Below are 21,567 nucleotides of genomic sequence, written 5' to 3' on the forward strand. Positions count from 1 at the left end.
TTGCTACAATGTATTCCCCAGTTCAAGACAGTGTTTTGCGATTCGTTGTGATGTTTCCACTGAAGTATCCTAGTCGTGCCTGCAATGGATCGGCAACCCAATTGTGTTGCCCCTATTTGTCGCGCCACTGTTGGAACGTCCAATAGGAACTCCCATCATTTGGGTTTATGCAGCCGTCAGTGGGTTCCAGACGGTTAACTGGGATAGCCCATCTAAAATTTGCTTTGTGCATGGATGCCCACTAAACACTTTTAAGTGGAATGGGTAGCGGAGTCCCATTCTCACCTTCCGTTGCAGGACCGGTGGAGCCTCTTCAACCAGGGACGTTGCCCCGGAGCCCAATGCCCCCTGCTGTTGAGATGGAGAAGTAGAGGCCCAACCACCACTGTCCTTTGCAGTGCCCCAGGCTTGCCCGAGGGCCACCTTAGGCTGTGGAGGGGGAGGGACCAAATGGGGCGGAAGGTGGCGGGGTTAGGGTTTGGGCCCCTGAGTCTCCTAAGCGAGGCGACACGAGGGCAGGTGATTCTTGCAGTTGTTCGTGATTTCCCATAAAGATGGATCATGGTTGTATGCTTCAAAAAAAGATGGATCATGGTTGTTCCATATTCCGAGCATCAAAATAACTTTCTACGAGTGACATGGTGTTGGGTGTTCCATATTTTCATTGGCTCTCTTCAAGAAGATTATCGGTTTCAAGTTGAGCCTCGTCAACTAATTTAGTTTGTGCCACATCTGATTCTGACTTGTGTTTTTGCTGAGGTCTCAGCGAAACCGAGTCTCTAGCACCCAAAGGTCCCCCTTTCCTAGGGTGGGGCCTAAAGTGGAGTCCATCAGCTTTCGAGTTATCTCCACTCGCTCTAGTGCGTTTGCTGCAGATATATGTGATTTTGTCACACCTTTATAATTAGTGAAGGCATCTAGCAAATTATTAGCTAGCCGGAGATTTATTATCCTCCGAACTTCAACTTCTGCATCACTAGTGTGTGTGGATATAAGGATTGAATCCCAGGGCCTAGGGCACAAGTTGAACAGAGTGCTCTACTCTTATGCCTAGGGACAGAAAATAATCAAAATGCTTTCGAGGTGAATTCTCCAATATTATCCATTCCAATGGACTTAACCCGATTATCAGGGAAAGTTGCCCTTAAATGTATTATCTAGGAAATAAGCTTTGCAAAAGCACGGTTCCTTGTCGACAAGAGGCATACATGGCTCCTCCGAGTAGTGGCGTTAATAAGTACCATAAAAAACTGAAGGGGCTGACAGGGGTTGCATCGGTCCACAAATATCGCCCTTGATTCTTTCCAGGAATGAAGGTGACTAAGCTCTTACTTTGCAGAAAGATGGCATAGGAATTAACTACCCCTTGGCATATGAATTGTAAAATCTTTAGGATTTGAGAAGCCCTTACTTTAATGATGTGGCCAACAGAATTAGTGATGATTTTTCTCATCATATTCAACCCAGGATATGTCTTAATCTTTAGAATTACTTCAGATTTTTCTCATCACAATGATATGGAGTGTTACTTAGAAGTTTCTCTCCATATAATTGTCATGTATAATCTAGCTCACTTGGAGCATTTTAGTACTAAAACCACATGACTTTTTGATACGTTGCGAAGGTTTCATGTCATGTTACTAATGGCATTGATTACTTTTTGTCTAACTTCTAAAAATCAATTGAGTAACATGCATAGGTTGATCTTTCATAACAGTTATGTCCTAATTTGTCATTAGAATAGTTTCAGACGCGACCATCCATCTCTATATATTTGTCAAACCCAGGTTGTGACGAGCCACACACCACAGGAGCGGCAGCTACAACAAAACAACAGGCTATGCCATGGCCGTGCACAAGAGCGTTGCGGCGGCGCTCCTCGTCCTCCTGCCATTGATGCTGCTCTCCTCTGCCGCATGTGCACGCCACGTTCCTACAGGCCCGAAACCCATACATAATGAATTTCCGCCGCCAGACACGCCGTTGCCACCACTGCGGCCAGTGCCACCACCTGGCTACCTGCCGCCGGCGGGAACGAGCACACATGTCTCTGTGGTGACGAGGTCGATCCCTCCTACAGGCAGGAACCCGGTAGATAATTATTACTTGTTGCCGCCATCACCAGCGCCTTCGCAGGTTTGATGGTTCCGCGACAATATGAGCGCCCTGGATACAATGATCATGTCAACGTTTGTGCTAGTTATCCTACACTGCAAGCAAGCTGGTTATGCAGTGTGTAATTATATGTTTTTGTTTTTGCCAAAAGTGTGTAACTATATGTAACGGTGCATGCATGTGTATCCGTCGAGCAATAAGATGGACCTTTTGTTCTTGATTAATCTTAAGATGCACTTTTTTACTACCAACACATGCACGGCCGGCCCTGATTCTCTGGAGGCCTTGGGCAGACTAAAAAAAAAGGTCTACAAATTTTTTTGCGAGGAAAAACTTTTGATCTATTCATTAATTATCATGGCATACCAAAAACACTCGAAGTAAAAAAACATTCAGGTTCGTAGACCACCTAGCGATGACTACAAGCACGGGAGTGAGCCGAAGGTGCTCCGTCGTCTTCTCCTCTCCTTCAGCAGTGCCGGGCAAAACTTGTTGTAGTAGACAGTCGCAAAGTCGTTGTGCTAAGGCCCCATAGGACCAGCGCACCAGAACAGAAACCACCGCCGATGAAGAGAAGCGTAGATCAGAAGGTTCCAACCTGTAGACACACGAATATAGACGAATAAAGACATGATCCATGATAAGGCTTGTAATGAACGAGGTTCCCATTGTGTTTATAAGGTACGGATATCAAAAGGTATGAGTCCATTACTCCCAAGAGGGGACACTTGTTGATGACTATGCATGGTAAACAATAGCCCATACTTACTGTGGTGATGATCATGCAGACATCCACATCTTATCATTTAATTTTACTAAGGACAAGTAACAACGTCATATCCTAGCTCATTGTTGTTTCAACTGGGCAAGTAGTTTCCTTTTTTCCTTTATTTTTCTCGTAGAAAGCTTTTAATGAAAAGGGGAGCGTTGGACGAAGTCAGAACAGAACCATCTTCATACCTCTCCGCAAACCCTAGCCGCCACCATTTCCATCTCCATACCCACCATCACCACCATAGTTCATCTTCCTCTAGTTCATACTTGTAATCGTGCATCGCACATTAAGACATATATTAAATCAATCAATCTTTAAGATGTGTCCTTCAATGTGTTCTTCAATGTTTTCTTCTTGCGAACTAATCTTCATGTGTGAGTAGTTTGGTAAGGTATGTGTTGAGGCATAGGCCTTGTAAGCCTTTGTTGTGGGAATCAATGAAAGGACTTTGAATTAACATCCCGTATACGTGAAATTAAATTATTCCGTAGATGTCTCTTGTCCTGTTCGCGATCTTCATCCCTGCTAGGTGCAAGAAGAACGTGAAGTGTTATTCAGAACACTAGTGACAATAAGGCTAAGTATGATAACACGGACCCAATCCTTGGGGATTCATGAGGTGTAGTCATTAAATACCCAAAGCTCTTGTCTGATTTCCTTATCTTAATTATCGAGGCAACCATATGCGACAGATAGGGCCTGCGCTAGGATAACTGATTCTTGATGCAGGACTCGCGTCGGTCAAGATGTTATTTGGACACATCCCCACTTCGGTGCGTAACAAGTACATCTCGATGGGTGACTACCGGCGCACAATTAAGATCATATTTGGTCCAATACAAATACATGGTTGTAAGCATTACTACCGCATACATGTACCTCTTTTTATAATTATAAGTGTTTGAATCAGTATTTGCTTTGATTGATCCGGTTAAAAGCTGGAATTGATCCTTTAATATAAGCTTGAGATCATCGATTCAAGGAAATCTTCCTCTCATGGGTTCGATAACCCAAGGTCACCTATGGAGAAATAGGTTAGGGATACTCTTTTCTGTTCCATTACCTTATCACTAAAAGGAGGTATCAGCAAGCGCATTCTAGAAGGGTCAAAACCTTCGTATATATGTGTTGTTGCAGTCGAGAGGGAGGGGTCGAAATCGTACTAAACTTGTCTCCGTAGTTAAGCAGGAGTGGTGCAAATAATATAAAATTATATCTGTAGTTATCTAGGAGAGGCAAGCATAAATGAATTATGCGATCATGCGTCAGCACTAAAGTACCGGATACTCTCAGAACTTTAAAGTTATGCATGATTGGACGAGAGTAGTATGAGAATGGGTGTTTGCTAAAAGAACTTGTTATTCTCCGACAACATAAATTGCCATGAAAGACATACATTTTACCATGCCATCCCAAAGAACGTCTGCACAATCACATTTCTCATTAAATATTTACAATTGACGCAGATGGGATAGAAATGTCGAAATGTGCAAATCAACCACCGGAGCCACTGACAATATACGGTTGAGGTTAAAATTCCCGAATTACATATAAAAAGCACCGATACAAAGTATACATAATAACCATAAAAACAAAGTACAAAATTACTGAATTCCCCTTCTAAGCAAACATTTGCTACCTTACGAAGATAATCTTTACATATATATCCATCTCATCTTATTATAGGAGAAGTAATATATCTTATGGATAATCATCCCACTAATCATGTCCTAATTTGTCATCAGAATAGTTTCAGACGAGATCCTATATATTTTCCCAATGCAGGTTATGACGAGGCACATACACATCACGTCACAGTAGCAAGCTAGCCATGGCTATGCACAAGAGCGTCACACCGGTGCTCCTTGTCCTCCTGGCGTTGTTGTTGCTCTCCTCCGCCGTGTGCGCACGCAAGACTCCTACAGGCCCGAACCCCATACATAATGAATTCCCGCCGCCCGATGCGCCATTGCCTCCACTGAAGCCACATCCGCCGCCTGGCCACGGCCGGCCACCAACGGGAACGAGCGCACATTTCTCTGCGGTGTCGAGGCCGATTCCTCCTACAGGCCCGAACCCGATAGATGATGACCACCCGCTGCAGCGGCCTTCTTCGTAGGCCTGATGGTTCCCATTCCTTGTCATTGTGTGGATACGATGATCATGTAAACGTTTGGGCTACTAGCCCTGTACTGCAAGTGCATACATGTGTATCGGCCGAGTTCGAGGCTTTTCATTGATTTCATCGTGCCTGCCCGAGTAATAAAGCAATAACAGTAACATGGATGGTTTGTGTTCGATAATTTTTTGATGCACCTTTTTTACTACCCAACACATACATTTCTATATAATGATGCTCGGTGTTGGTGTCTAATGTTTAGAGTAGTGTTCTCGAGATGAAGGAGGATGTTTCGAGGTTCGATAATGGCGATATGCATGGAGCAGCGAGGGTGCAGTCACTACTCACTAAAGAGGTCGGCCGATTGTGGCGCAACAACTTTGAGCTTTTCTTTAGGGATAAAAGGCTGCTTTATTAGGTATCAAACAACATAGGAATACAAATAAAGCCCGGGGTTTCCGTGAGCCAAAGATGGCGTCCGCACTCCATGGGCTAAATAAGTAACAACTTGTAGCTGGGAGAGGCATGGTGCCGTGCAACTCGGTTTGTGGATGGCCTCCTATGACACTGGTTGCGACCGATGCCGATGTCGTGTGTCGCCCTACCCAAGCCACCTTCTCTGATGGTCCACCATTGCCCCCGAACAGACCTCTAACCCCCCCCCCCTTCTACAGCACCGATGAGCACCCACACCGCATGATTGGCAAGGCTACATTTTGGTTACCAAATTTGACATAAATACAAAATGACTACACTTTCAGTCATTTGTAAACCTAAGAGTTCAAATATGGGTGGCGTCAAGTTTGTCCAAACTCATGCCTTGTTGGGCAAACTCATTCAGGGTTTAAATCCCATGGCATGCAAAAAAGAGCTTCTATATGTTCTGAATTTTACTATTCATTCAGTGCACTTGCACCTACGAGCAGAAGCTCCAAGCCCCAAATAGAAGTCTTTCCTATTATTTACACAAAAACCAGCCTAGCTAGCTGAGCTGGTAGATGGGCCTCGGGATGGAGAGAAAATCATGATTGAAAAAATGGGGATTACATTCAGGAGGGAGAGAGGGAAATCGGTGGGATGAAGCATCATACGATGGAGATCGGGCATGGGACGAGGCATCTGTCGCTTAAAATCAGATGGTTCACCCCTTACTTTTCTCATTTAAAAAATACAATGCAAAAAAATATTACCCACTATGACAAATGTACATGACATTTCTCAAAAATTTATGCATTTAAAAATATTTATGACAGTTTTGAAAAATGCTAATGCATTGTTAAAAAATGGTGGCGTCACATAAATATGTCTCATAACATTAAAAAATGTTCAATGTGTATTTGAAAATGTTAAACATTTATTCAAAGGAAATGTTCCGAGCAAGTATTTGAAAAAGTGCCAATTATGTATTTGACGTATTGAACATGTATAAAAAATATTATGTGTGTATACAAAAAATGTATTGAAAAATGTCAATATGCATTTAAAAAATAAAAGAAAACAAAAAAAGGTAAAAAATCACAGAAAAAGAATAACAAAAGCCAAAGAAAAAAATGCAAAATGCAAAAAAAGGTAACACACAAAAAAAATTCAAAACCGCAACAAAAACCGATAAAAACCAGCACAAAACACATAGAAAAAACCATGAGAAAACCGGTCATGGATGCTTCAATAAAAACCGCTCCCCAAGGACCCCTTAAGGGATGGTCCATCTGGCTCTTGCCTACTGTGAGACGGTACTGCGATACGGAGTACTGCCTCGTAATAGGCGAGATATAACTCACATGCAAATTCATCTGCCGGATTTCTTATTCACCACTCTTTGCGATAGGTTGAGACAAAACGCACAAGGTTGATGCGTTTTGGTCCGACCCATGGTAACTGCTATAGGCTCAATTTTTTCCTAGTTTTAGAAACCTTCTAGAAGGTTCAAGCTCAGTTTTTTGTTTATTTTTTCTTTACCTTTTACTTTTATATTAATATAAAAAATCAATATTGCTTGATATATGAAAATTTCAAGAATATTTTTTTTGAAATTTGTTAAAAAATTAAAAAAATGTTCGTGTTTTAAAGAATTCTTTGAAGAACTCAATAAAATGTTTTCTCTATTAAAAAAGTAGAAATTTCACTTTTTAGAATTTTAGAAGAAATGCAAATTTAAAAAATCTATTTTTTAAAATAAATTTCCAAAATTTAGAAAAAATGATCGCGTTCTTATAAAGATTTAAATAATTGAAAAGGCATTCATATTTTCTAAAAAAAATCACTTTTTTCAAGTTGTTTTCATGTTTTGAAAAGATGTTCGCATTTTCACAAACTGTTTAGAACTTTAGAAAATGGTTTTTTTTTCTAAAACTGAACAAAAACCATGTGCTATAGTGTTTCAGGTTCGCTACAATGTATTCCCCAATTCACACAAGTGTTTTGCGATTCGCTGTCGTGTTTCCGCTATAGTATCCTAGCCGTGCCTGCAATGAGTAGGCAGCCCAATTGTGTTGCTCCTGTTTGTCACGCCACTGTTGGAGCGTCCAATAGGAACTCCCATCATGTGGGCTTATGCAGCTCTCAGTGTGTTTAATTAGCGGTTCCAGTCAGTTAACTGTGATAGCCCATCTAAAATTTGCTTTGCGCATGGGGGCCACTAAACACTTCTAAGTGGAATGGGTAGAAGAGTCTCACTACATCCCAGTCTCACCATACGTTGCAGGACCGGTGGAGCCTCTACAACCGAGGACATTGATAGCCTGCAAGTGCACATGGTTTAGTTGTAGCATTTTTTAAGTAAGAGTATCGATCCCACAGGAAGCACAGGAATCAGGCTTGTGCCCTTTGTTAAAAATTATGTGACTTTATGCCTGCAGATAATTGTAGACTTGAAGCAGAGTGAGGGCGGATTTAAATAAAAATTGAGTAAAATGATGACTTGTAACTAAATAACATAAAAATAAATTAAAAGCAAGGATAGTAAATAACAGTGAAACAGCAGAATTAAAAAGGTGTTCTCATGGAGTCTGGAATCCCCATTGGTATGTTTCTAGTACTACTATGCATACACATAGCATGGAGCAGATACTTGAGCCACTCTTGACGATTATGTTGGGCGGAGCTGGTACAGAACACGTTCTACTCATGGTAGACTTCATGCCACACACTCCACCATCATAGTCTTCTCCCAAGGGTTACAACTCATGATAATTAAGGGTTTCCCCGTGGACGCAGCCTCACTGAGGGTTCTGCGTGATCCCCGGTCACTTGTAAAGGTTACGAGTAGTAGGCTTTTACTATCACCTCGAATTACCTCTGCATCCTAAACCTATGCAAAGATGGTGATATATTGTGTGGCCAATAAAGGCACAAATGCTGAGTGGGCCCCTTCACAATATTCACGAAGTTATTTAACTAAGCACTCAATAGGTGATCTCATATCTATAATAAAAGTTTCAGATCCTACACATACCAAGGTTCATCCATATCCCCGAGAACTATGGGTTTACTCAGACATAACAACAACAATCATCATTGTGGTAGTAATGAAATACATGGGTGGATGATTCAACTGATACAATGAAGGATCCACTAGGGTTCTTGTGAAGGAAATATGCCCTAGAGGCAATAATAAAGTTATTATTAATTTCCTTATTTCATGATAAATGTTTATTATTCATGCTAGGATTGTATGACTGGAAACATAATACATGTGTGAATACATAGACAAACATAGTGTCACTAGTATGCCTCTACTTGACTAGCTCATTGATCAAAGATGGTTAAGTTTCCTAACCATAAACATGAGTTGTTATTTGATCAATGGGATCACATCATTAGGAGAATGATGTGATTGACTTGACCCATTCCGTTATCTTAGCACTTGATCGTTTGTTTACTATTGTTGCTTTCTTCATGACTTATACATTTTCTTATGACTATGAGATTATGCAACTCCCGAATACCGGAGGAACACTTTGTGTGCTACCAAACGTCACAACGTAACTGGGTGATTATAAAGGTGCTCTACAGGTGTCTCCGATGGTACTTTTTGAGTTGGCATAGATCAAGATTAGGATTTGTCACTCCGATTGTCAGAGAGGTATGTCTGGGCCCTCTCGGTAATACACATCACTATAAGCCTTGCAAGCATGATAACTAATGAGTTAGTTACGGGGTGATGTATTACGGAACGAGTAAAGAGACTTGCCGGTAACGAGATTGAACTGGGTATTGGATACCGACGATCGAATCTCGGGCAAGTAACATACCGATGACAAAGAGAACAACGTATAGTGTTGTGCGGTTTGACCGATAAAGATCTTTGTAGAATATGTAGGAACCAATATGAGCATCCAGGTTCCGCTATTGGTTATTGACCGGAGTCATGTCTCCGTCATGTCTACATAGTTCTCGAACCCGTAGGGTCCGCATGCTTAAAGTTCGATGATGATTATATTATGAGTTTATGTGTTTTGATGTACCGAAGGAAGTTCGGAGTCCCGGATGTGATCACGGACATGACGAGGAGTCTCAAAATGGTCGAGACATAAAGATTGATATATTGGAAGCCTATATTTGGATATCGGAAGTGTTCCGGGTGAAATCGGGATTTTACCGGAGTATCGGGGGTTACCGGAACCCCACCCGGGGGTTTAATGGGCCAAGATGGGCCTTAGTGGAGAAGAGGAGGGGGGCAAGGGCAGGCCACGCGCCCCCTCTCCCTCTAGTCCGAATTGGACAAGGAGGAGGGCGGCGCCCCCCTTTCCTTCCTCTCTCCCTCCTCCTTCCCCCTTCTCCTACTCTGATAACCCACAAGTATAGGGGATCACAACAGTTTTCGAGGGTAAAGTATTCAACCCAAATTTATTGATTCGACACAAGGGGAGCCAAAGAATACTCTCAAGTATTAGCAGCTGAGTTGTCAATTCAACCACACCTAGAAACTTAATATCTGCAGCAAAGTATTTAGTAGCAAAGTAATATGATAGTAGTGGTAACGTTAGCAAAAGGTAATAGTAGTAAAAGTAATGTTTTAGGTATTTTGTAGTGATGATAGCAATAGCAACGGGAAAGTAAATAAGCGAAGAACAATATATGGAAAGCTCGTAGGCAATGGATCAGTGATAGAGAATTATGCTGGATGCGGTTCATCATGTAACAGTCATAACCTAGGGTGACATAGAACTAGCTCTAGTTCATTGATATAATGTAGGCATGTATTCCGCATATAGTCATACATGCTTATGGAAAAGAACTTGCATGACATCTTTTGTCCTACCCTCCCGTGGCAGCGGGGTCCTTAGGGAAACTAAGGGATATTAAGGCCTCCTTTTAATAGAGTACTGGAACAAAGCATTAACACATAGTGAATACATGAACTCCTCAAACTACGGTCATCACCGGTAAGTATCCCGATTATTGTCACTTCGGGGTTAACGGATCATAACACATAATAGGTGACTATAGACTTGCAAGATAGGATCAAGAACTCTCATATATTGATGAAAACATAATAGGTTCAGATCTGAAACCATGGCACTCGGGCCCTAGTGACAAGCATTAAGCATAGCAAAGTCATGGCAACATCAATCTCAGAACATAGTGGATACTAGGGATCAAACCCTAACAAAACTAACTCGATTACATGATAGATCCCATCCAACCCATCACCGTCCAGCAAGCCTACGATGGAATTACTCACGCACGGCGGTGAGCATCATGAAATTGGTGATGGAGGATGGTTGATGATGACAATGGCGACGGATTCCCCTCGCCGGAGCCCCGGACGGACTCCAGATCAGCCCTCCTGAGAGGTTTTAGGGCATGGCGGCGGCTCCGTATCGTAAAACGCGATGAATTCTTCTCTCTGATTTTTCTCTCCCCGAAACACAATATATAGAGTTGGAGTTGGAGTCGGAGAGGCAACAGGGGGCCCACGAGGTAGGGAGCGCGCCCTAGGGGGGCAGGCGCGCCCCCACCCTCGTGGAGAGGTGGTGGGCCCCCTGGCCTTCATCTTTTGCAGGTATTTTTCATATTTTTTGAAAAGTTACTCCGTGAAGTTCCAGGTCATTCTGAGAACTTTTGTTTCTGCACATAAATAACACCATGGTAATTCTGCTAAAAACAGCGTCAGTCCGGGTTAGTTCCATTCAAATCATGCAAGTTAGAGTCCAAAACAAGGGCAAAAGTGTTTGGAAAAGTAGATACGTTGGAGACGTATCAACTCCCCCAAGCTTAAACCTTTGCTTGTCCTCAAGCAATTCAGTTGAAAAACTGAAAGTGATAAAGAAAAACTTTTACAAACTCTGTGTGCTCTTGTTGTTGTAAATATGGAAAGCCAGCATTCAAGTTTTTAGCAAAGATTATAACTAACCACATTCGCAATAACGCTTAGGTCTCAAGTTTACTCATATCAATAGCATAATCAACTAGTGAGCAATAATAATAAATCTCAGATGACAACACTTTCTCAAAACAATCATAATATGATATAACAAGATGGTATCTCGCTAGCCCTTTCTGAGACCGCAAAATATAAATGCAGAGCACCTTTAAAGACCAAAGATTGACTAGATATTGTAATTCATGGTAAAAGAGATCCAGTCAAGTCATACTCAATGTAAACTAACAGTAATGTTTGCAAATGACAGTGGTGCTCTCCAACTGGTGCTTTTTAATAAGAAGATGATGACTCAGCATAAAAGTAAATAGATAGGCCCTTCGTAGAGGGAAGCAGGGATTTGTAGAGGTGCCAGAGCTCGGTTTTGAAACAGAGGTGAATAATATTTTGAGCGGTATACTTTCATTGTCAACATAACAACCAAAAGATGGCGATATCTTCCATGCTACACACATTATAGGCGGTTCCCAAACAGAATGGGAAAGTTTATACTCCCCCTTCCACCAACAAGCATCAATCCATGGCTTGCTCGAAAAAACGAGTGCCTCCAGCTAACAACAATCCTGGGGGAGTTTTGTTTGCAATTATTTTGATTTAGTTTGCATAAACCATGGGACTGGGCATCCCGGTGACTAGCCATTTATCTCGTGAGTGAGGAGCGGAGTCCACTCCTCTTGAGAATAACCCGCCTAACATGGAAGATACAAACAGCCCTAGTTGATACATGAGCTATTCGAACATACAAAACAGGATATTTATTTGAAGGTTTAGAGTTTAGCACGTACAAATTTACTTGGAACGGCAGGTAGATACCGTATATAGGTAGGTATAGTGGACTCATGTGGAATAACTTTGGGGTTTAAGGGATTGGATGCACAAGCAGTATTCCCGCTTAGTGCAAGTGAAGGCTAGCAAAAGACTGGGAAGCGACCATCTAGAGAGCGACAACAGTCATGAACATGCATTAAAATTAATCAACACCGAATGCAAGTATGAGTAGGATATAATCCACCATTAACATAAATATCATGAAGGCTATGTTGATTTTGTTTCAACTACATGCGTGAACATGCGCCAAGTCAAGTCACTTAAATCATTCAGAGGAGGATACCACATCATAACCATTTCAATAGCATGTTGGCACGCAAGGTAAACCATTATAACTCATAGCTAATCAAGCATGGCACAAGAAACTATGATCTCCAGTTGTCATTGCAAACATGTTTATTCATAATAGGCTGAATCAGGAACGATGAACTGATCATATTTACAAAAACAAAAGAGGTCGAGTTCATGCCAGCTTTTCGCATCTCAGTCAGTCCATCATATATCATCATAATTGCCTTTCACTTGCACGACTGAATAGTGTGAATAATAATAATAGTGCACGTGTGTTCGACTAAGCTGGAATCTGCAAGCATTCAATAAACAGGAGAAGACAAGGCAATATGGGCTCTTTTGTCAGATCAACAATAATGCATATAAGAGCCACTTCAACAATTTAATCATGGTCTTCTCCTATCGACCCCCAAAGAAAAGAAAAGAAATAAAACTATTTACACGGGAAAGCTCCCAACAAGCAAAAGAAGAACAGGAAATATTTTTGGGTTTTCTTTTTAATTACTACTACAAGCATGGAAAGTAAACTAACTAAAAGCTACAACTATTTTTTTTTTCTTAAGGTTTTTTAAACACACAAGAAGAAAGCATAAAAAGGAAAATAAACTAGCATGGATGATACAATGAAAAAGTATGAGCACCGACATTTAGCAATGAGTGTGTGAACATAAATGTAATGTCGGTGGGAAATTCATACTCCCCCAAGCTTAGGCTTTTGGCCTAAGTTTGTCTATGGCCATGGCTGGCCTGGCAGATATCCATAATAATAGTTGGGGTCGTACTGAGATGAAGAAGAGGAAGACTCCGATTGCCGCTGGCTCACAATCATCTCCGGATCCCACTAATAATTAGACTGTCGTGGAGGATCAACTTGTGGTTTCGGCTCTGGCTCCATGGCTGGTGCAGGGTTCCGATAGGCGTGAATAGCCTTTAACGGAACAAGGTACTGGCCTACAGATAAATCAAACAAAGAAGGAGCAGGCAGGGTAATAGTCTCAGGATGATGTTTATTAAAGAACAATTGGTATTTAAGCTCTCCTTCCCTATTCTTAACAATAAAATCATGTACCACCATACTTTTATAATCTAGATGAACACGAGGTAGCACCTTTTCTTCCTTCCCATAATGCCTAATAGGTATGTTAAAATGTGCAGCTAGGCGTGAAGCATAGATGCCTCCAAAGATGGGGCCCTTGGTACGGTTCAAACTTAACCGTTTGGCAATAATACCGCCCATACTAACAGAGTTATCACCGTATAAATCATGGAGCAAAATAATAATATCAGGGATACTAAGGTTTCCACAGTTTCCGCGACCAATTAAACAACGACTAGCAAATAATGTAAAGTAACGTAAAACAGGAAAATGTATGCTAGTGATTCGTGCATCGGAAACCTTCCTTGTTTCCCCTATAGTGATAGTATCAATAAACCCCTCCACATCATCACGATGTGGTTCTTCTGTCTTGCCCTTAAAAGGGACTAAACAAACCCGACAAAAATCATAAAGTGACATCCCCTTATGCTCATCATATAAATGAAACTCCACCGTAGGTGGCGAGCTCCTAGAATGGAAATGAAAGTTTTGCACAAAGGTATTTGTGAGTAAGAGATACTGATCGCATTGGTCGTGGAGCAAACTGGTGAGGCCTGCATTCTTAGCCAATTCATGAAAATCTTCATAAATACCGGTTGCTCTCAAGAAATCATCGAAAGGCCATTCACACGCCCGAACCTCCGCGGTGCGAGGAAGATTATACTTAGGCTTTGGTGCCTTTTCCTTCGAGCTTTGGCTCGATGAGCCCCTCAAAAGTCTCCTCATCATTTTCTGAAAAATTCTGAAATTTTTAGTAACTTCAAAATAAAAGTAAACCAAACTCAATAATATTGAAAGCAACTACTCCTACAAGTGCCTAGTGCCTATATCATCCATCAAAACTACTTTTGACCATATAAATTTGACATGCAAGCTCAAGACAGGGTCACCTAAGCAGCAAAATTTTGCAATGAATAAAGCACTAGAACAAAAACGAATTGGACCAATGGAGGAGTCACATACCAAGGAACAATCTCCCCAAGCAGTTTTGTGAGAGGTGCTTTGAGCAAGGAGATCGAAAATGGCAGCAAAGTGAGCTTGAACTCGTGCTTGAGCTAGATATTCGTGTTTGGGGAGGAAGAAGGAGTGTGTGGGTGAAAGGATAAGTGGAGGAGGGCCACCGTGGGCCCACGAGGCAGGGGGACGTGCCCAGGGGGTAGGGCGCTCCCTCCACCCTCGTGGGTAGGTGGTTGACCCCCCTGTTGTGTTCTCAGTGCCAAATATTCTCAAATATTCTAGAAAAAATCATATTTAAATTTCAGGGCATTTGGAGAACTTTTATTTTCGAGGTATTTTTATATTGCACGGATAATCAGATAACAGACAGAAAAATATTTATTTATTTTTATTTAATATAAATAACAGAAAGTGAAGGTGGCGTACAGAAGGTTGTGCCTCTGATTTCATCCATCTCATGATCATCAAAAGGAATCCACTAACAAGGTTGATCAAGTCTTGTTAACGAACTCATTCTGAATAACATGAAACCGAAGAAATTTCGAATAACACTATGTTACCTCAACGGGGATATGCACATCCCCAATAATAAGAATATCATATTTCTTCTTGACAGTAGGAATAGGAAATTCAAAACCTCCAAATATAATCGATGGAATCTTTCCAATAGAATTGATACTGTGAACTTGAGGTTGTTTCCTCGGAAAGTGTACCGTATGCTCATTACCATTAACATGAAAAGTGACATTGCCTTTAGTGCAATCAATGACAACCCCTGCAGTATTCAAAAAGGGTCTTCCAAGAATAATAGACATACTATCGTCCTCGGGAATATCAAGGATAACAAAATCCGTTAAAATAGTAACGTTTGCAACTACAACGGGCACATCCTCACAAATACCAACAGGTATAGCAGTTGATTTATCAGCCATTTGTGAAGATATTTCAGTAGGTGTCAACTTATTCAAATCAAGTCTACGATATAAAGAGAGAGGCATAACACTAACACCGGCTCCAAGATCACATAAAGCAGTTTTAACATAGTTTCTTTTAATGGAGCATGGTATAGTTGGTTGTTGGGGAACGTAGTAATTTCAAAAAAATTCCTACACACACGCAAGATCATGGTGATGCATAGCAACGAGAGGGGAGAGTGTGATCTACATACCTAGTAGATCGACAACGGAAGCGTTTGGTTGATGTAGTCGTACGTCTTCACGGCCCGACCGATCAAGCACCGAAACTACGGCACCTCCGAGTTTTAGCACACGTTCAGCTCGATGACGATCCCCGGACTCCGATCCAGCAAAGTGTCGGGGAAGAGTTCCGTCAGCACGATGGCGTGGTGATGATCTTGATGTACTATTGATGCAGGGCTTCACCTAAGCACCGCTACAATATTACCGAGGACTATGGTGGCTGGGGGCGCCGCACACGGCTAAGAATAAGATCACGTGGATCAACTTGTGTGTTTCTGGGGTGCCCCTGCCTCCGTATATAAAGGACTAAGGGAGGGGGGTGCGGCCGGCCATGGAGAGGCGCGCCAGGAGAGTCCTACTCCCTCTAGGAGTAGGATTCCCCCCAATCCTAGTTGGAATAGGATTCGCGGAGGGGGGAAAGGAGAGAGAGGGGCCGGCCCCCTCTCCTTGTCCTATTCGGACCAAGGGAGGGGAGGGGCGCGCGGCCCATGTTGGGCTGCCTCTTCTCTTTTCCACTAAGGCCCACTATGGCCCATATATCTCCCGGGGGGTTCCGGTAACCTCCCGGTACTCCGGTAAAATCCCGATTTCACCCGGAACACTTCCGATATCCAAACATAGGCTTCCAATATATCAATCTTTATGTCTCGACCATTTCGAGACTCCTCGTCATGTCCGTGATCACATCCGGGACTCCGAAAAAACTTCGGTACATCAAAATGTATAAACTCATAATAAAACTGTCATCATAACCTTAAGCGTGCGGACCCTACGGGTTCGAGAACAATGTAGACATGACCGAGACACGTCTCCGGTCAATAACCAATAGCGGAACCTGGATGCTCATATTGGCTCCTACATATTCTACGAAGATCTTTATCGGTTAGACCGCATAACAACATACGTTGTTCCCTTTATCATCGGTATGTTACTTGCCCGAGATTCGATCGTCGGTATTCCAATACCTAGTTCAATCTCGTTACCGGCAAGTCTCTTTACTCGTTCTGTAATACATCATCCCGCAACTAACTCATTAGTTGCAATGCTTGCAAGGCTTAAGTGATGCGCATTACTGAGAGGGTCCAGAGATACCTCTCCGACAATCGGAGTGACAAATCCTAATCTCGAAATACGCCAACCCAACATTTACCTTTGGAGACACCTGTAGAGCTCCTTTATAATCACCCAGTTACGTTGTGACGTTTGGTAGCACACAAAGTGTTCCTCCGGCAAACGGGAGTTGCATAATCTCATAGTCATAGGAACATGTATAAGTCATGAAGAAAGCAATAGCAACATACTAAACGATCGGGTGCTAAGCTAATGGAATGGGTCATGTCAATCAGATCATTCACTTAATGATGTGATCCCGTTAATCAAATAACAACTCATTTGTTCATGGTTAGGAAACATAACCATCTTTGATTAACGAGCTAGTCAAGTAGAGGCATACTAGTGACACTTTGTTTGTCTATGTATTCACACATGTATTATGTTTCCGGTTAATACAATTCTAGCATGAATAATAAACATTTATCATGATATAAGGAAATAAATAATAACTTTATTATTGCCTCTAGGGCATATTTCCTTCAGTCTCCCACTTGCACTAGAGTCAATAATCTAGATTACACAGTAATGATTCTAACACCCATGGAGCCTTGGTGCTGATCATGTTTTGCTCGTGGAAGAGGCTTAGTCAACGGGTCTGCAACATTCAGATCCGTATGTATCTTGCAAATCTCTATGTCTCCCACCTGGACTAGATCCCGGATGGAATTGAAGCGTCTCTTGATGTGCTTGGTTCTCTTGTGAAATCTGGATTCCTTTGCCAAGGCAATTGCACCGGTATTGTCACAAAAGATTTTCATTGGACGCGATGCACTAGGTATGACACCTAGATCAGATATGAACTCCTTCATCCAGACTCCTTCATTTGCTACTTCCGAAGTAGCTATGTACTCCGCTTCACATGTAGATCCCGCTACAACGCTTTGTTTAGAACTGCACCAACTGACGGCTCCACCGTTTAATGTAAACACGTATCCGGTTTGCGATTTAGAATCGTCCGGATCAGTGTCAAAGCTTGCATCAACCTAACCTTTTATGATGAGCTCTTTGTCACCTCCATATATGAGAAACATATCCTTAGTCCTTTTCAGGTATTTCAGGATGTTCTTGACCATTGTCCAGTGATCCACTCCTGGATTACTTTGGTACCTCCCTGCTAGACTTATAGTAAGGCACACATCAGGTCTGGTACACAGCATTGCATACATGATAGAGCCTATGGCTGAAGCATAGGGAACATCTTTCATATTCTCTCTATCTTCTGCAGTGGTCGGGCATTGAGTCTTACTCAACTTCACACCTTGTAACACAGGCAAGAACCCTTTCTTTGCTTGATCCATTTTGAGCTTCTTCAAAACTTTGTCAAGGTATGTGCTTTGTGAAAGTCCAATTAAGGGTCTTGATCTATCTCTATAGATCTTAATGCCTAATATGTAAGCAACTTCACCGAGGTCTTTCATTGAAAAACTCTTATTCAAGTATCCCTTTATGCTATCCAGAAATTCTATATCATTTCCAATTAGTAATATGTCATCTACATATAATATCAGAAATGCTATAGAGCTCCCACTCACTTTCTTGTAAATACAGGCTTCTCCAAAAGTCTGTATAAAACCAAATGCTTTGATCACACTATCAAAGCGTTTATTCCAACTCCGAGAGGCTTGCACCAGTCCATAAATGGATCGCTGGAGCTTGCACACTTTGTTAGCTCCCTTTAGATCGACAAAACCTTCCAGTTGCATCATATACAACTCTTCTTCCAGAAATCCATTTAGGAATGCAGTTTTGACATCCATCTGCCAAATTTCATAATCATAAAAGGCGGCAATTGCTAACATGATTCGGACAGACTTAAGCATCGCTATGGGTGAGAAGATCTCATCGTAGTCAATCCCTTGAACTTGCCTAAAACCTTTTGCGACAAGTCGAGCTTTGTAGACAGTAATATTACCGTCAGCGTGAGTCTTCTTCTTGAAGATCCATTTATTCTCAATTGCTTGCTGATCATCGGGCAAGTCAACCAAAGTCCATACTTTGTTCTCATACATGGATCCCATCTCAGATTTCATGGCTTCAAGCCATTTTGCGGAATCTGGGCTCACCATCGCTTCTTCATAGTTCGTAGGTTCATCATGATCTAGTAGCATGACTTCCAGAATAGGATTACCGTACCACTCTGGCGCGGATCTCACTCTGGTTGATCTACGAGGTTCAGTAGTATCTTGTTCTGAAGTTTCATGATCATTATCATTAGCTTCCTCACTAACTGGTGTAGGTGTCACTAAAACAGTTTTCTGTGATGCACTACTTTCCAATAAGGGAGCAGGTACAGTTACCTCGTCAAGTTCTACTTTCCTCCCACTCACTTCTTTCGAGAGAAACTCCTTCTCCAGAAAGTTTCCGAATTTAGCAACAAAAGTCTTGCCTTCGGATCTGTGATAGAAGGTGTATCCAATAGTCTCCTTTGGATATCCTATGAAGACACATTTCTCCGATTTGGGTTTGAGCTTATCAGGTTGAAGCTTTTTCACATAAGCATCGCAGCCCCAAACTTTCAGAAACGACAACTTTGGTTTCTTGCCAAACCACAGTTCATAAGGCGTCGTCTCAACGGATTTTGATGGTGCCCTATTTAACGTGAATGCGGCTGTCTCTAGAGCGTATCCCCAAAACGATAGCGGTAAATCAGTAAGAGACATCATAGATCGCACCATATCTAGTAAAGTACGATATTCCACAATTTTTCAAATGTACACCAAACTCGTAACTCAAATATTCTCCTCCACGATCAGATCGTAGAAACTTTATTTTCTTGTTACGATGATTTTCAACTTCACTCTGAAATTCTTTGAACTTTTCAAACGTTTCAGACTTATGTTTCATTAAGTAGATATACCCATATCTGCTTAAGTCATCTGTGAAGGTGAGAAAATAACGATATCCGCCACGAGCCTCAATATTCATCGGGCCACATACATTTGTATGTATGATTTCCAACAAATCTGTTGCTCTCTCCATAGTACCGGAGAACGGTGTTTTGGTCATCTTGCCCATGAGGCACGGTTCGCAAGTACCAAGTGATTCATAATCAAGTGGTTCCAAAAGTCCATCAGTATGGAGTTTCTTCATGCGCTTTACACCGATATGACCTAAACGGCAGTGCCACAAATATGTTGCACTATCATTATCAACTCTGCATCTTTTGGCTTCAACATTATGAATATGTGTGTTACTACTATCGAGATTCAACAAGAATAGACCACTCTTCAAGGGTGCATGACCATAAAAGATATTACTCATATAAATAGAACAACCATTATTCTCTGATTTAAATGAATAACCGTCTCGCATCAAACAAGATCCAGATATAATGTTCATGCTTAACGCTGGCACGAAATAACAATTATTTAGGTCTAATATTAATCCCGAAGGTAGATGTAGAGGTAGCGTGCCGACTGCGATCACATCGACTTTGGAACCGTTTCCCACGCGCATCGTCACCTCGTCCTTAGCCAATCTTCGCTTAATCCATAGTCCCTGTTTCGAGTTGCAAATATTAGCAACAGAACCAGTATCAAATACCCAGGTGCTACTGCGAGCATTAGTAAGGTACACATCAATAACATATATATCACATATACCTTTGTTCACCTTGCCATCCTTCTTATCCGCCAAATACTTAGGGCAGTTCCGCTTCCAGTGACCAGTCTGCTTGCAGTAGAAGCACTCAGTTTCAGGCTTAGGTCCAGTTTTGGATTTCTTCTCTTGAGTAGCAACTTGCTTGCCGTTCTTTTTGAAGTTCCCCTTCTTCTTCCCTTTGCCCTTTTTTCTTGAAACTAGTGGTCTTGTTGACCATCAACACTTGATGCTCCTTCTTGATTTCTACCTCCGCAGCTTTTAGCATTGCGAAGAGCTCGGGAATTGTCTTGTTCATCCCTTGCATATTATAGTTCATCACGAAGCTCTTGTAGCTTGGTGGCAGTGATTGGAGAATTATGTCAATCACGCAATCATCTAGAAGATTAACTCCCAATTGAATCAAGTGATTATTATACCCAGACATTTTGAGTATATGCTCACTGACAGAACTGTTCTCCTCCATCTTGCAGCTATAGAACTTATTGGAGACTTCATATCTCTCAATCCGGGCATTTGCTTGAAATATTAACTTCAACTCCTGGAACATCTCATATGCTCCATGACGTTCAAAACGTCGTTGAAGTCCCGATTCTAAGCCGTAAAGCATGGCACACTGAACTATTGAGTAGTCATCAGCTTTGCTCTGCCAGACGTTCATAATATCCGGCGTTGCTAGCAGCAAGCCTGGCACCCAGCGGTGATTCCAGGACGTAATTCTTCTGTGCAGCAATGAGGATAATCCTCAAGTTACGGACCCAGTCCGTGTAATTGCTACCATCATCTTTCAACTTTGCTTTCTCAAGGAACGCATTAAAATTCAACGGAACAACAACACGAGCCATCTATCTACAATCAAGCATAAACAAGCAAGATACTTATCAGGTACTAAGTTTCATGATAAATTTAAGTTCAGTTAATTTACTTAAAGAACTCCCACTTAGATAGACATCCCTCTAATCCTCTAAGTGATTACGTGATCCAAATCAACTAAACCATGTCCGATCATCATGTGAGATGGAGTAGTTTCATTGGTGAACATCATTATGTTGATCATATCTACTATATGATTCACGCTCGACCTTTCGGTCT

This window comes from Triticum aestivum, chromosome 1A (assembly GCF_018294505.1).
Source record: "Triticum aestivum cultivar Chinese Spring chromosome 1A, IWGSC CS RefSeq v2.1, whole genome shotgun sequence".
Classification (NCBI taxonomy): Eukaryota; Viridiplantae; Streptophyta; class Magnoliopsida; order Poales; family Poaceae; genus Triticum; species Triticum aestivum.